Source organism: Rhinolophus sinicus, chromosome 16, assembly GCF_057876585.1.
Source record: "Rhinolophus sinicus isolate RSI-liver-muscle chromosome 16, RSI-T2T, whole genome shotgun sequence".
NCBI classification, from domain to species: Eukaryota; Metazoa; Chordata; class Mammalia; order Chiroptera; family Rhinolophidae; genus Rhinolophus; species Rhinolophus sinicus.
This window is the reverse complement of record NC_142516.1, coordinates 160,093,404-160,099,961: the sequence shown is the minus strand read 5'-3', so window position 1 is coordinate 160,099,961 and position 6,558 is coordinate 160,093,404. Positions and strand designations below refer to the sequence as shown.

Sequence of the window (6,558 nt, the reverse complement as noted above, 5' to 3'; positions counted from 1 at the left end):
TACATTATTTTATCTTTCTAAAGATTAACATCAAGCATCCCTAGTATTTTAACATATTGACTTTATACATTTTATTGGTTCTGCAGACAGGTATGTTACAATTTATTTTTAATGGCACTGTTCCAAAAATTAATGCATTTTGGCATAAACCATCAAAATCAGAAATACCACACCTAACTGCTGAAGTCATTGTATGAATCCATCAGTAGGATACACTCTGCAGTAGCATTAATCTGCCCTCAGAAACATAGTTAATATTTGTAGATGCCCAGACTAGGAATCATAAATGTCAAGGCTTTCTAGTATTGGCCTTGTCTTTTGCACACTGTCTTACTTAATGTTGAGAAAATTACAGTGGCTGCTTTGAATTTGGTAAAATTAAGGTGTCAAAAGATGCTTTTATATGAACATAAGCAAAACCATACAAATGGTAAAATATTACTCATTCTTACATTTTATGTGTTTTATATTAAATAGGGTGTGTAATGTAAATAAAATGTTACACTTAGCTCTTTCTGTATATTTTTCAAACACGTCCCAAATATCATGATGAATTGTACAACACAGCATTATACTGACTCCTATCTCTCGTGGTAAAAGTTACCTATCTAAAACTATCTATTAGGTTAAACGATCTTTCCCTTAAGTTGTCAAAACACTTTGCAGTAAAAAACAAACAAACAAACAACAAAAAAACAAGCCTTTCTGCAGGTGAATATAAAATGGTGAACTATGACCAATGAACCTTAAATTATTCTTGAAAACTGAGGAGTGATTCTTCCTAGAGGAATACTCTCAGAATGCAGTTTAAATGCCTCTTGGTAGTGATGACAACTGAGAAGTGCAAATGACAAAGGCAGGAAATTATCAAGGAAATCTGCCATCCATGTAAGAAGAATCAATGTATTTGGTTGGTGTAAAAATAATTGTGGTTTTTGCAATTATTTTTAACATTTTAAACTGCAATTACTTTTACACCAACCTAATACAACAGGGTATCATGGAGAACCATTCAGTCAGTGAACACAAATATTTTCAGCATAACAATTTGATAAACATATTGTTGATTAGAAATTAATTTACGAATGAGAAATTGAACATTTTTGATAGTTAATATGTATGAGTTCACTTAATTTCCTTGATTAGTGGACTCTCCCATTCCCCCACTTCATGGCAATTTTCAGCCAAGTATAAATAATTATTATTTTCAAATCTGAAAAAATACACAGATGTTCATAACCATTTTCCTCATCTAGGTTCTCCTTGTGTTAAGTAATTGTTACAATTAAAATCAGAGTTAGTTTCAAGAACTCACTGCCCTGCTTCCCACTCACTGACTGCACCTCGTCCTGGTCCAACATGGCAAAATATGTCCACCTTTACAGAGATTGAGCAGTGCATCGAGTCTCTGATTGTTGTTTTCCAGAAGTCTGCTGGAAAGAATGGTAACAAATGCAATCTCCCCAAGACTGAGTTCCTCACCTTCATGAATACAGAATTGGCTGCCTTCAAAGAGAACCAGAAGGACCCCAGTGTCCTTGACCTCATAATGAACAAATTAGACATCAACTATGATGGATAGCTAGATTTCCAAGAATTTGTTAATCTAACTGGCTGCATGGCAATAGTTTGCCATGACTCCTTTACCTGTTCCCAGAAGTATATCTGAGGAGTCCCTGAAGCTGGCTTCCAGACCCACCCATTTCCCTTCAGCCCACCAGTCATCATCTCCTCACAATCCACACACACCCGGAGCCAGCATACCCACCATCCCATGTAGGCCACTCCTGTTGGTAGTAATACAACATTATCATTTTTAAAACACACTCACACACAAAATAAAATCAGGGTTAATCTCAATTTAAATAAAAATATGTGGCATTATTTGCAATCATTTTACAAAACTCCCATCCATGTTATTAAGGTGGAGTGACTTTTAGAGAAGGTTGCTTCATGCTTAGATATGTCTGCTAAATCCAACCACAGTCGGAAGAGGAAAGGAATTCTTTATTATGAATGCCTAATTTTCTTGATATTGTTTTTCTCTTTCTAAAATTCAGAAACTGTGAACACTCAGAAGCTAGACCATCGCTAAGCATATAATGACCATTTGTTGAACAAATATTATATGGTGTGTGGGAACTATAAACACATAAATGATCTCAGATAGTCTCTGAACAAGTCCATTACTTCAGAGATGTATAAATTAAGTCAAATTAAATTAGTTACCAAGAAAGTTAACTAACATATCCATCGTCACATGACATTTGGACTTTGAGCCAGATTTTTTTTTTTTTTTTTAATTGAGCCAGATTTTCAACCCGAATTATCTCATTCTAGAGCTTTTGGGTTTGTCTCTGAATGAGCCTGCTCTGATGGTCAATGTTTTCTCTGTTCTCTTCTGATGAGGCATCCTTTCTGATGTTTCTACTCGGAAATGATGATTAACTCCAGTTTCTGAATTTAGTAGCAGCCTTAGGTGCTGAAAGCAAAGGTAGTGATTTTTATAATTAACTCAGAAAAGATTATTAACAATCAGCCTTTTTCATATACAGACACCTCAAAAGCATCTTTGCTTCTCTATTTGAAACATATTGATAAAAAATGGTTTTCCTTCCAAAATAATTACCGTATGAGGCAATCTTTAGCACATTAGTATATAAATAATTTGTTACCTGGTTTTCCTGTGTTCAGATCTCTCTGACTCACCTAATACTTCTCTACATCCAGATCTTTATTCTTTTTGCCCCATTTTGTCTACTTAGCATTGGTGTGCTAGTAAGCAGTTGCGAATACAATTGCCTGATGATTTAGTGGGAAAACTGCAGTGTTTGCATTTTTCTTTTTTTTCTTTCTTTCTTTTTTTCTTTTTCTTCAGGAGCTCAGAGAGAAAACTATGGCAGTAATTTCTGTAATTTCAATGTGAATTATGCCATTTCATCATCTACTCTGTGTTCTATCGCCATATAATTCTACACTTTAATTCATATTACATAATGACAAGCTTTACTTTAAAAGGAGGGGTTTTCTTTTTTCCAAAATAGGGGGTAAAGATGGGACTATCATATGAGAAACAAGAAAAGGAAGTGCTTGGAGAGAGAGAGAGATGGAAGGAGGGAGAATTATGTAAGTCTAGAGTGAAAGGATTTCCATGTAGTGTTATCAAGATGAACCATAGTGTGTTGTGCGTCTGAAACAGAAAATTCAGAGTTAATCCTTATGCATATATGAACCTTAGCATTTTAGGCTCGGTAACTTAAAATGGACAAAACACCCAAATAGTGAAAAAACAGGAGCGACTACTATAACTAAAATGGGAGGTGAATAAGGAAGTCTATATATTTGAATGACATTTAAAGTAGTGCTGATTAGTTTCAGCCTAGGCTCCTGAAACACTTAGCAAACAAAACCCAAGAAGGGGAAGGGATTATGGTTCTCAGGAAACTCCAGCCTAAGGCCAAATCTGACCCTCAATCTGCTTTTGTACTCTACAGGCGCTATGGATTATATTTACATTTTGAAATGTTATAAAAAATGAAAAAGGAAATCATATTTTTGACCCTTGAAAAGTATAAGAAATTCAAATTTCAATGTTCATAAATAAAGTTTTCAATTTTGGTAATATAAAATATGTGGAAATTTGTCTTCCCTGTTGTTATATAAGTATATACCTAGATAATTTTGCTAGACACTTGGCTAGCAAAATCTAAACTAATTGGTCCCTTACAGAAAACAAAATCTTCCAACCTCTGGCTTAACCCAATCAGATCCACTCTGAAACTAGATACAGTTTCTAAAACCACATTGTCAGTAGCCAGTTGGGGTTACCACCCCAACCAACTATATATGTATATCAAATATATATATATATATGTATATATAGTTACATAACTATATATACACATATATAGTTACATAATTCATATAAGGCATTTATTATTTACAATTTATAATTTATTATGTGAATTATATATTCATATGAATTCATGTGAGTATTAATATATGTTAATATTATAGTGAAGTTATTTTAAATCTACATATGAAGGTACTTGATTTATTTTTCTTTTTTTGAAATATGAAATTAACAAATCATGTTCAAGTATTATAATAGGGTTGTTGGTAATAATTATATTTGATCTATGTTTCATTCAATAATATAGAGACATTTTTGAGGAAGATAGGATATTATATCATCACAATGAGATTTTACACTATATAGACTTATGTTCTTTTAATTTTAATGTTGTCAAGTTTCACTACTAGTAATCAGCAAATAATTGTGAGAGTTTTATTTTTCTTTGCCTCAGGTATCTTCTTCAGAATGAACAGCTTTGGGAGGATGAAAATACAAATTGCTGGGATTAAATAATGGACTAACCTGTTTTAGAGTAGCCTGGCAGCAATAAAACATAATCTCTTGATTATACTTTTTGAGACTAGCGAGCAAATCTAATAGGATGGAAACTGTCTATCAATGGGTTTTATATGTGTAAACAAAGTAGGTACTCTGCAATATCTTTAAATTATGAACTATTTTTAACTTAAATGTGACTTTGTAAATTGCAGGTAAACCTCCACTGTTTAATTGTGGGAGATTGACTTAGACCTCAAACACAAGGCTTTATCATTAAGGCAAGATTTGATTGTCCTAGGCACTGGATAAGATGTCCCTTGATAACACCACTTAAGCAGCACATTTGAGATTTTCAGTACTTACACATGTACATTCAAAAATAACTATGCTACTGCAAAATTACAATGAAAGTAATTGATACTTAAAGGGCTGAAATATAAAAAAAATAAGAAAACTAATATCAGCTTTTTACTTTGGCATTACCATAAGCATTTTTTCAAAATAATCTAACATGCTCTCTTCGTTTCTTTAAATTTTTTTTGGAGGTGTTGGATAAGATTAACCTAGTAATTTTCTGAGTTAATCTTATCTCACTAAGTGTTTCAGTGTTCTGTGCTTTGACTTGAGGTTTGTGTGTGTGTGTGTGTGTGTGTGTGTGTGTGTGTGTGTGTGTGTGTGATAAAGATAATATTGGTGACCACAAGGCAAATAAAGAGTTCCCAAAGTTATAATGTTCAAAATGTATTTTTTCTATTTCCTTTAAAATTAATTTTAGTCATTAAAGATAATTCACAGCATTTTCTGCTTTTAACAAGATAAAGAATTACCAATAAGTCTAAAGGAAGCTGGCTCTATCAGTCCAAACACTTGCTTTTTAATAGGCATTCCTTTCTGAGGTGCCATCCAATCTCTGAGACTATAGAACTGAATCCCAAGCTGTCGGAATAAGGAAACAATCATAATACAAAGGAAGTATAAGGAAATATATTAGTTGCTATAACCAAATATATTATTATTAAAATAGTACATAATGAATAATTTAAATAATGTATTTTAACATATAAACCTAATGTCAGTCCTCTGATACATTCATCAGCTGGCTTCACGTTTCATTAAGAGGAAAAGTCAAATCACTTCCTAGGAGAACAAAGCCTCATTCAGATACCTATCCCAGGTCATCTCCTTCTACGCCCTTCCCCATTCACTCAGTCCAGCTGAATCAATGCTCAGTTCAGTCAATGCTCTTCAAACAAGGCAGGCACACTTCCTCTTCAGAGCACTGGCACTGTTCCTGCTGCGTGACATGTTGTTCCCCTAGACATACTCCTGGCAAGGCTTCTTATTTTCTTCAGGTCTTCAAATAAAAAGTCTCCTTCTTTACAAGGCCTGCCTGGCTTTTTTATCTAAGTTATAGCCCACCTCCTTTTGATTTCCTGGAAAATTTTGTTTCCTTTGCACTCTCTCCATGCATTCTGCTTACTTATCTAGTTTCTTGACTAACCCTCTCACTAGAATGTAAGGTGCGAACCCAGAAATTTTTCTCTGATATGTTCACTGATGAATCCTTTTTCCTAGAAGAGTGTATCACATGAGAGTGTGCAGCAAATACTTGCATAAGAGCATATGTAAAAATATAGCCTTCCAATATTCCAAGATTCACTCCTTTCATGTGAGAATGTGATAGGTGGCATAATCAGTGAATTAGTTCAGATTCTTCTTTTGAAAATTATGTAAGCACAGATTACAATAGTTTAAGTTAGACTGAAATACTCCAAGGATATCACCAGAACTCCAAGTCTCTCTCTTACTACTTCTGCTTTCTCTGCTGTTTGCCTTTGCTTAACTTCATTCTCACAGGCTTTCTAGTGGAAAAGAGTCCTTAGCAGTTTCATGGATTTTGAAGTACGTGACCCTAACATCATTCCCAATACTGGCAACAAAAGTCAAGAGGAAGGCTCTGCTTTCACTGTTCATGTGTCTTATTCTTGGACCACCGTGGATGGACATGGGTTGAAATTCTGTAGCTCACTCAGGCCATGATCTTATAACCACATGACAGAGAAAGCTTCCCAATTCCTTCTTCTAGACCAATGGTTTCTCACTCTATATACATATGCCCACAAAAAAGGATTTTACCATTTGTACTGAGTTGCTACATCTTTGAATTTTAGGGAATGTGCATTCTGAAACTTTTGGTCCAGGAA

The 6,558-nt window shown here is 34.1% G+C and overlaps 1 pseudogene; it reads left to right on the top strand.

Annotated features, from left to right (window-relative positions):
- The first annotated feature begins 1,369 nt into the window (after window positions 1-1,369).
- On the top strand, window positions 1,370-1,669 carry LOC148755126 (protein S100-A11 pseudogene; annotated as a pseudogene).
- Window positions 1,670-6,558: the final 4,889 nt, after the last annotated feature.